Consider the following 9,501-nt stretch of genomic DNA (forward strand, 5'->3'; position numbering starts at 1 on the left):
TATTTCACTGACCTCTTATTAGGTATATAGCAGTGTGCTCTAGGTACTTGGGATACCTCCTTCATGAAACTCATATCCTAACTGGGGGGCAGCTGCTCATACAATGAATAATAGATATAACAATCAATTATATGCCTGAGGAAAAGCACACAGGCAGAGGGAACAGCCAGTGCAAAGGCCCTGGGGCAGGAGCACATCTGAGATGTTGGACAATGCAAAGAGGCCAGCATGGCCGATGCAGAATGAGTCAGGGGGAAGAGTGGTAAAAGTGACCAGACGTTAAGAGGGTTGGGGGCCTCCTAGTTCACTGTGAAGACTCTGAGTGGGGTGAGATCCCCTTGGGAATTTTGAGTAAAGGAGGGTTGCCATCCCCCTAAGATTTTAACTGAATCCCTCTGGCTGCAGCGTGAAAACTAGACCGCAGGGGCCAAGCATGGCACCTGGGAGAACAGAGAGTAACACACAGAAAGATGTTCGCATTAGAGGAGTAATTTTCTTAAAAAGCTACACAACAGTATGTACAGACATTGTACTATGGTCATGTGCGCCGTGACCACTGGGGGAAGCTGGGTGAAAGGAACATGGGGCCTCTCTATGCTCTTTGCAATGTCCTGGGAGTTTACAATTATTTCCAAAAAAAAAAAAAAGTATATACAGAAAAATCCCATTTTGTTTAAAAAGTATCTATGCAAAGAGATGACACTGAAATCTTTATCTTAAAAACTGAACACAATGTTTTCTTGTGTATATTTTATAAGTTTTTTTCAATGTTCCCTTACTACTTTTGTAATTTCAAGAAAAAGCTTTAATAAAACCATCTAGACTCATCCAAACTTAAGGGATCACAGACAGTAAGGAAATGAAGTATGAGGGCAGTTCAGGAAAACAATTCTTTCTACAAAGGCTGACCCGGGGCCAAGAGGAAGTGGTTTGACAGATTTGGAGACTGACCTGACCCAATGATGGCACATTTGAACATCATCCGATTTACGGCCACGGCTTTAACACACTGCATCCAACTCCCAGTCATCACATGCCATGCTTGCTTTGGAGGAGGCTGTCACCCCCCTGGTGGTTCCATTTGTCACCAGAAACTGACATGTTTGGATAACACACCAGCCCTCACCATGTTGTCTAGCGCTCCTGGGCACTCTGCCCCCCGTGCCCCCCTCCCCCGCCCCGACATCTCTGTAACGACCTGTCTCTGAGTCTGAGTCGCCCTCCAGCAATGTGAGCTGCTTGAGGGCAGGACCAGGGACTTGCTGGGCCCAGAGTAGGAACTGTGATGCCACCTGTCAAAAGAATGACTCCAAACTTTGCTCGTACAGAAAGTGGCCACTCACTTTCGTCGATTCTGCTTGGTCTCTTAAAGCAGGAACCGCTTTTCAAAAATTCCCCTCAAGGGAATAAATAATAAACATATAAGCTAGAAAAATATGAGACATAGTGCTTTATAGTGAACCTACCAGGTGTCCCTCCAAACTCCAAAAGGAGCCTCAATGCATTATTTAATATCTTTTCAAAAAACAAAGCTCTGGATACAATTTTTTCCTCTCTCCCTCCCTCCCTTCCTCTGTCCCTTCTCTTTTATCTAACAAATATATACAGGTCATCTCCTGTGTTCTAGAACACATGCCAAGCAATGCAGTACAGTGGAGAATAAGAAAGACAGGGTTCTTGCTCTCAGGAAGCTTGCAGGGTAGGAGGCAGTCAGATGTTAAACAAAGGTACAGATAAAACAATTTAACTACTGTGGCAGTGAGTTCCAGGAAAGAGACATTCTCAGCACAGAGAGAGGGTTGAGGAGGGGCGGGGGGGGGGGGGGCAGTGAAGGCTTCCCAGTAGAGGTAACTTTTTGTTTTCTAGACAAAAATGTTAATATTTATTTCCACACGGAAGTGCTTGGGATACTAGGCTAGGAGACATTTGAAAGAAGTCTGACAATTATTCCAACCAATAATGGCCAAGTTTGGATTTAGGAGCCAATCAGAATAGGAAAAGAAAGAGCAAAGGGCATGCATGGACATAATTACAACAAGAATGAATAGGTCAGGCTTATTTGTATCAGATAAGAGAAAATGGAAGTTGACCTTAATTAACATCATGATAACAGGCCAAGGCCAATTACAGATAAGCACAGAGGACAAAATAAGCAAGAGTGATGTTCTTACAGGTGAATATCTTACAGATGTTCTTACAGGTCCTACATTAATGCTCCACAACACACAGAAAGTTGGAGAGGGTAGTATCTCTTTGTGGTGTGGGGCTATCCCACATACTGAGGACATCTGTCATCCCTGGCCCCGTTCACTAAATGCCAGGGGACAGTCCCTAGTTAGCCTAACAGCCACAAACACCCCACCAATTTCCAGTGCACCCTTGCTTCCTGCCTAGTGTCCTTGGAGTAGCTTAAATGTCACCGCTTTGCCTCCTTAGGGGGCTCCTTCTGTAGACCAGGGCTGGGTAGTGGCCCAAGGATTGGGTTGTGGGGAGGAGCTTAGGGAGGAGAACGGAGGAAATGGGGGTGCAAAGACCTGCTAAGGTGTGGGGCATTCTGAGCAGGTGACAGCAAGCACATTTCACAGTGGGGAGGGGTTCACACTGATCCCACAGCACAGCCTCCTCTTAGAATATGTGTGCCACACCCATCCTCCCTGGGACCCTGGGCCGTGAACCCCAAGCAGTGGACACTGGGTCTGCAGAGGGAGAACCTGAAGGCGGAGCCCACGATGGGTAAAGGGCACATGGTCGAAAAGACTGTAGTCAGGAGGTCAGTACAAGAAGGGAGGAGGTCCCCATCCAAAAGGGGCCACCGTTTCCTAGGGCAGGGTCTCTCGATCTTGGCACTGTTGGCATTTGGGGCTGGATTGTTCTCTGGGGTAGGAGCCGTCCTGAGCACTGTGGGATGTTGAGCATGGGCATCCCTGACTTCTCCCCACTAGATGCTGTTAGCACGTCCCAAGTGTGACAATCAAAAATGTCTCCAGACATTGCCAAATGCCCCTTGGAGGGCAAAACTGCCCCCAGTTGAGAATTGCAGACTTGGACCAAATAATTTTTTGGCTGAAAGATGAGTTTGTCTTCCCAGAGGCTAGTAGAGTTGCTTATGGGCAACGGACTCCACAAAGTGATGGAATCACGCCCTCATTCTTCAGCTAGCGGATGTAGGACCCAAGCTGCTCCAGTGTCCCTTTCAGAGATCTCCAGGATTAAAAGGACACTGGGGTGAAGGCTGGGCTGGGGGAGGGTGTCAGAAAATGGATTTGGGGAGGTGAGCTGGGCCCAGGTCATTGGACTTTATTCAAGGGACGTGGTTAGGTTTTAAATTTATTTATTCATGGCTGCGTTGGGTCTTTGTTGCTGCGCGCGGGCTTTCTCTAGTTGCGGTGAGGGGCGTCTACTCTTCGTTGCGGTGCGTGGGCTTCTCATTGCAGTGGCTTCTCTTGTTGCAGAGTACAGGCTCTAGGCACGCGGGCTTCAGTAGTTGCGTCTCGCGGGCTCTAAAGCACAGGTTCAGTAGTTGTGGCGCACGGGCTTAATTGCTCCGCGGCATGTGGGATCTTCCCGGACCGGGGCTCAAACCTGCGTCCCCTGAACTGGCAGGCGGATTCGCAACCACTGCGCCACCAGGGAAGTCCCATGGTTAGGGTTTTATTTGTTTGTTTGTTTGTAATTCTGCTGTGATGGAGATCCTCTGATTTCATTTTAAAAGCTCGCTCTGGCTGTTGGGTAGAGAACACAATGTTTGAGTCAGAAATAGAAGCAGAGACCAGTGAGGACTGCCTGCTGGCTGCCAGGTGGGAGATGACGGGGACCGGGGCTTGGATTCAGCTGTGGTGGTAGAGGTGGAGAGAGGCAGATGGGTTCAGAGTCCAGGATGATGGCTGTGATGTTGAACCAGGTGGACTGCGTGAGGAGAAGAATCACTTCTAGCAGCTTGGTTTTAGCCTCGATTGGCGATACCCTAACATGAGATGGGGAAGACTGAGAGGAACAGGTAGGGCTGGGGTGAGGGAGGCAATGTGGAAACCAACAGGACCATTTTCTTTCATTTATTTTCTTAAATTTTGTTCTCAGCCAGAACCCTAATCTCTCTGAGCATCAGTTTCCTCAACTGTGAAATGAAGAGGAGAAAGCCTACCTCACAGGGGTCTTTTCAGCTGCAAGTAACCATGGCTTAAATACTAAGGATGTTTAATGATCTCACATAACAAGACGTCTTGGAGGTAGGTGGTTCCGGGTGGGTTTGGTGGCTCAGCAAAGCCACCAGGATTCAGGGTCTCTCCATCCTTTTGCTGTCTCTCCTCTGGCACTGGTTTTCCATCTTCGGACTTGTTGCCACGTGGTTGCCAGAAGCTGCTATAGCCATCACATCCTCACTCAGTCCCACACAAAGACAGGAACAAGTAGCGTAAACAGAGAGGCTCTCTTCCAGTACTGAATGTCCCTGGCCACACTGACGGTATCAAAGGTGGGCCCATGACCCATCCCAGGCCATTCAGAAAAAGCAAAATGGAATTCTTATTTAGAACTCCTGATCTAACCCTGAGGATATACCCTCTTGGTGTTGGACTGGAAGCTGGGAGGATGTAAGCCTGGAGCTCCTTAGGATCCCGCACATACAGCCTGCCTAAGAGGAAGGCAGGGCCTGTGGGACAGTACCTGAGCACCTGGATGCAGCCATGCCTGAAGCGAGACCAGACGGCAATTGCCTTTTCAGTTACGTAATCCAGTATATTTCCTATTTTAAGCCTATGTGAGCTAGGTTTCTTTCTCTCACAGTTGAAGGAGACTTGACTGATGTAGCTTGCAATAAGAGTTTTTTCGTTCAATTCAAGGGTCTCTAGAGCTAAACAAGTATTTGAAAGTCTTAGTCAATGCAGGCTACTACAACAAAAATACCATACACTGAGTGGCTTAAAAAATAAACATTTCTCACAGTTCTAGAGGCTGGATATCCGAGATCCAGGTGCTGGCTGATGTGGTGTCTGGTGAGGGCCCACTTCCTGGTTTGCAGATGGCTGTCTGTCTTCTCACTGTATCCTCATATTCTCTCTTTGGACCACAGCGAGAGGAAGCAAGCTCTCTGGTGTCTCTTCTTACCAGGGATTGCACCCGCACCCTTGGCAGTGAGAGTCCTAACCACCGGATGGCCAGGGAATTCCCTGCCCTGCCTCCTCATACTATCACATCGGGGGTTAGGATTTCAACATATGAATTTTGGGGGGACACAAACATTCAGTCTATAACAATGACTTATCTTAGTAAATACAAAGCTTTCCACAAAAGTTAGTTTAAAATAATAATAATAAAAAATTCTAGAGCAGCTTTTTAATCTGGGGTGCAGTGCAGAGGAGTCTTTCTTAATTCAGATGGTGCGGGTGGTATTCAGGCAGTTGCTACATTATGCTTTTGTATTTACAAATAATCACTGTGGCATTGCTGTTATAGAAAAGAGTAGAACCATGTAAATGGCAGTAAGTTGGTCAATGGTTAAAAACATTAAGTACAGCTGTATACTGAAATACTACGCAGCTATTTTTAAAAATGTGGTAGGTAGCTTTCTCTAATACTGCTGATACGGGTCGATGTCCAAGATGCATATATAAGTGGAAAAAGCAGATAAAGATCAGTGTGTCTAACATGCTTCATTTGTAGCAACCAATAAAAAAGACAGTGTGAAAACCTTTGCCTGTGAATGTATACAAATCCCCAGGAAGATAAACAAGAAACTCGCAGTGGTGCCCGAGATGGGATGGGAATCGGTGCTTGCAGAAAAAGAGAAGCAAGTGTTTTTATTGCACAGCCCTTTGTACCTTTTGAATATTCAATCCCGCGAATGGACTACCTCTTTTAAATAAATAAATCACATACATGCAAATGACAGAAACCGACAAGCAGAAATCGCAGACACCAAAACAACACAGGATTATCTAAGGTATCCTGACCCAACAACATTGAAACGTTGGCTTGGAATCTGGCTCAGACTTTAAGTCAGGTTAGGGAATTAGGCCTTCCTAACAGAATCCACTTAAGGAATATAATGCCTTCCACGGATCTGGTGTTGGCCCCGATATTCCAGAATCGATGCTGAGCTCTGCTCTGAGTTTCACCATCATGAAGGTGTGCAAAAGACAGACACATCCCAGTGTCTCTGTGGCCTTCCCTGGGTGTTGGCAGTCACAATGATTTGTTTTGTTCCTTTGTGCCTTTTTAAGAAAAATAACATTTTTGTGCTGCCTATTTGGTAATGAACAGTGGGAAAAAGGAACGTTGTTTAGAATTAATGTAATGACGAATAAATTCCCATAAGAAAACCCAGAAAATGTCTTTAAACTCAATGAAAAAATAGAGACTTCCGCCTGGCTCTTGAGACTGTAAGACGTCTTTTATTTCTTAGAAATATTAAGCTCCCAACAAGTAGATTAAAAACTTTACCCTCCGGGGCTTCCCTGGTGGCGCAGTGGTTTAGAGTCCGCCTGCCGATGCAGGGGACACGGGTTCGTGCCCCGGTCTGGGAAGTTCCCACATGCCGCGGAGCGGCTGCGCCCGTGAGCCATGGCCGCTGAGCCTGCGCGTCCGGAGCCTGTGCTCCGCAACTGGAGAGGCCACAACAGTGAGAGGCCCGCGTACCGCAAAAAAAAAAAACACAAAAAACTTTACCCTCCATTAAATCTTAAAACAGTGAAAGTGAATGATCCATCTCCCCAGTGTCATGTTTCCGGACGGGACAATGATTATGAATGTCTCTTGGATCTGACGCTCCATTAAGTCCTGTTAGGAAGAATACTTTCCAGCTCCAAGACACACTTAATATCTTACTGGCAATGGCATTCTTGAATAGATGACTGGGATTTTAATTACACTCAAGCAGAAAGTAATACTTTCTAGGGCTGGGTAAAAACACTCTTCGGAAGTAAAGTTGGGGGCCATAAAGACTGGGGATTACTTTAGCTAGTCATTTGTAACAGGTAAATGGTTGTGTTTTAACTTCCTGGAGTTAGGGCTGGAGAAGCAGAAGAGGATATTTTAGGAGGAGGAAGGAGAGTCCAGCTGAGGGAGGTGAAGGTCTTTAAGAATTTTTCCATGGTTGAGAATTCATAAAAAACAAGAGTATTGATTATAAAAAGGACAGAACTTCAGGATTAACATTGCTACAAATCTGTAAGTTTTCCATTCATGTTGTTTACCCAGTGCATTAATTGTTACTATAGGAAATGCAAGCATCTCCCCAAAAGTTGGTGAGATGAAAAACTGGAAAACAGTCACCAGATGACTTGCACAGTCTAACACAGTAGTTCTTTTTTTTCTGGCCTCACCATGCAGCTTGCAAGGTCTCAGTTCCCCGACCAGGGATTGAACCCGCGCCCTCGGCAGTAAAAGCATGGAGTCCTAACCACTGGACTGCCACGGAATGCCCTAGCCCAGTGGTTCTTAAGCAGGGATGATCTTAAGCAGGGGATATCTCACACTGTCTGGAGATATTTTTGGTTATCACAGCTGGGGGGGTGGTGGGTACCTCTGGCATTTAGTGGTCCAGGGATGCTGCTAAACCTATATGCTTTTGTTATACTAAGTACACCATTTTATTTATTTATTTAATTTCAATTTGAAAGCAGTCACTGTTTATTAACTGACCAGATTACAAAAAGAATCATGGTAGATACCTTAGTTCATCCTTCTAATAAGCCTGTTGATCTGGTCTTCCCTGTTGCCAGCATTTCCACCTTCTACAAAATGGGTGGTCTTTTCCTTCATTCCACCTCGTGGAGAAGACAATTTGAAGGGCCACAGGAAGTTGTCTGCTTCTTTGAAACGTTTTCCAACAGTATAGATCTCATGAATCAGATCCTCCATGCAGATAATACTGTATTTGCCAAGAGGTAGAGCAATCAACGCATTCATTATTTGTTAGAGCAATTCGCTTCTTGGTGATTTTGCCATAATCACGCTTGTAGATCAGTTCATTTACTGACGTCAGGTTGGGGTACTCCCACGCAATGTACCGTTCCACAATTCTCAGCATGTTCACTGAAACCTTGTTGAGCTTCACAAAGGTGCCATTGAAGATCTGATGGAGGCGAAGAAGCTGTACACCTGTCGAACCTCTGGGCTCACACCACTGATACCTCTGATCCTGATGACAAATGCCAATTTGGGTTCAGTGGGTACGTAGAAGTTGCTGGCTTTTCTTGCCACCCTAGCCATTCGAATTTCAGTTCTTATGTACACCATTTTATACCTGGACTTCCTTATTTACTATATCTTCAAGTTTGTTCCATATCAGGATGGAGCACACTATATTATTTATGTATGTTATAAATACATATTTTGTATGTTACAATTATGCAAGAAAACCCACTTATTGTCTTCTCTTTTAATGTATCCATCTCACTAATTGCTTTATATAATTAAACTTTTTTCCGTAGAGCACCACCTTTTCCTTGAAAATCCATTTCTCAAACACCGGATGCTACATTTGGTTGCCAGGTCACATCACACAAAAAGAAATCTTGGAAGAACTACACTTAATTAGTTCTCTATTTTAAAAACGTGCACGCCTCCTTTCCTCCCTCACTGGCGTTGGTAACGTATCTAGAAATGGCTGGATGGACCTGGCGAGACCCCCAGGTAAACTGAGTGTCCTAGAGGGCACGTTGGCCTCCTCAAGTTACTGGTCACTGCTAATTAGTTTAGAGAGTATAAACCCTTCATATTCTCAAATTCCTTTTTCAAAGAAACAGGAGGCTTAAGTCGCCACAGATGTGAATGATGTCATGAAGAGGGACTTCAGGAGATGCGGTCGAAACCGTCTGAAGCTCGCAAGGCAACGCAAAGCCACCGGCGTGGCCCTCCGCTAATAGAATTTAGCCAGGACAAGAGCCATCCAGCTTGTTCCACCAGGAGCTCAGTGCCTCTAATAGATTCTGAAAAAAACATGCCTTTTGTTGTTTCAGTTCGGGCTTAAGAAAAAAGAGAGTGAAAAATAAAGTTGGAAATACATCTTTTGTTGGAAATTTGACCAGTATATTATCATAGGGTATTTTCCTTACTGCGATAAAAGCGGGGATTTCGTAAAACTTATTTTGTGTAATTCCCTTCATTGCTTTCCTGGCTACATATTCGCTATATATATTCATTCCACAGAAAATGTACGGAGGGCCTACTTTGTGCCTGGCATGCTTCCCGGACTGGTGATATAGGATGAAGAAGGCAAACAAACAAAAAATCAAGCGTTACCAAACATATTCCATGGAAAGGAAAGACTATGAGCCCACCCACTGCAGAGACCATGGGTTTCTCCAGCGTTTTTCCTTCCACGCCTAGGCTAACATATATTTTACAGTGATGGGAATTTCTTGTACGGATATGCATATACTTACACAGACATACAGATATTCACAGTAACATCTGTGAGGGGAATAAAAATCTCCCAAATAAGTGATTTTAAAAATATTCCTGTTTATCTTTAATCTGCACACAGATTAAAACTGCTGACGC

The 9,501-nt window shown here is 45.1% G+C and overlaps 1 pseudogene; it reads right to left on the reverse strand.

Annotated features, from left to right (window-relative positions):
* Positions 1-5,937: 5,937 nt before the first annotated feature.
* LOC137206477 (large ribosomal subunit protein uL30 pseudogene) lies at positions 5,938-9,019 on the reverse strand (annotated as a pseudogene).
* Positions 9,020-9,501: the final 482 nt, after the last annotated feature.

The sequence above is a fragment of the Pseudorca crassidens genome, chromosome 15 (assembly GCF_039906515.1).
Source record: "Pseudorca crassidens isolate mPseCra1 chromosome 15, mPseCra1.hap1, whole genome shotgun sequence".
In the NCBI taxonomy this organism is placed as follows: domain Eukaryota; kingdom Metazoa; phylum Chordata; class Mammalia; order Artiodactyla; family Delphinidae; genus Pseudorca; species Pseudorca crassidens.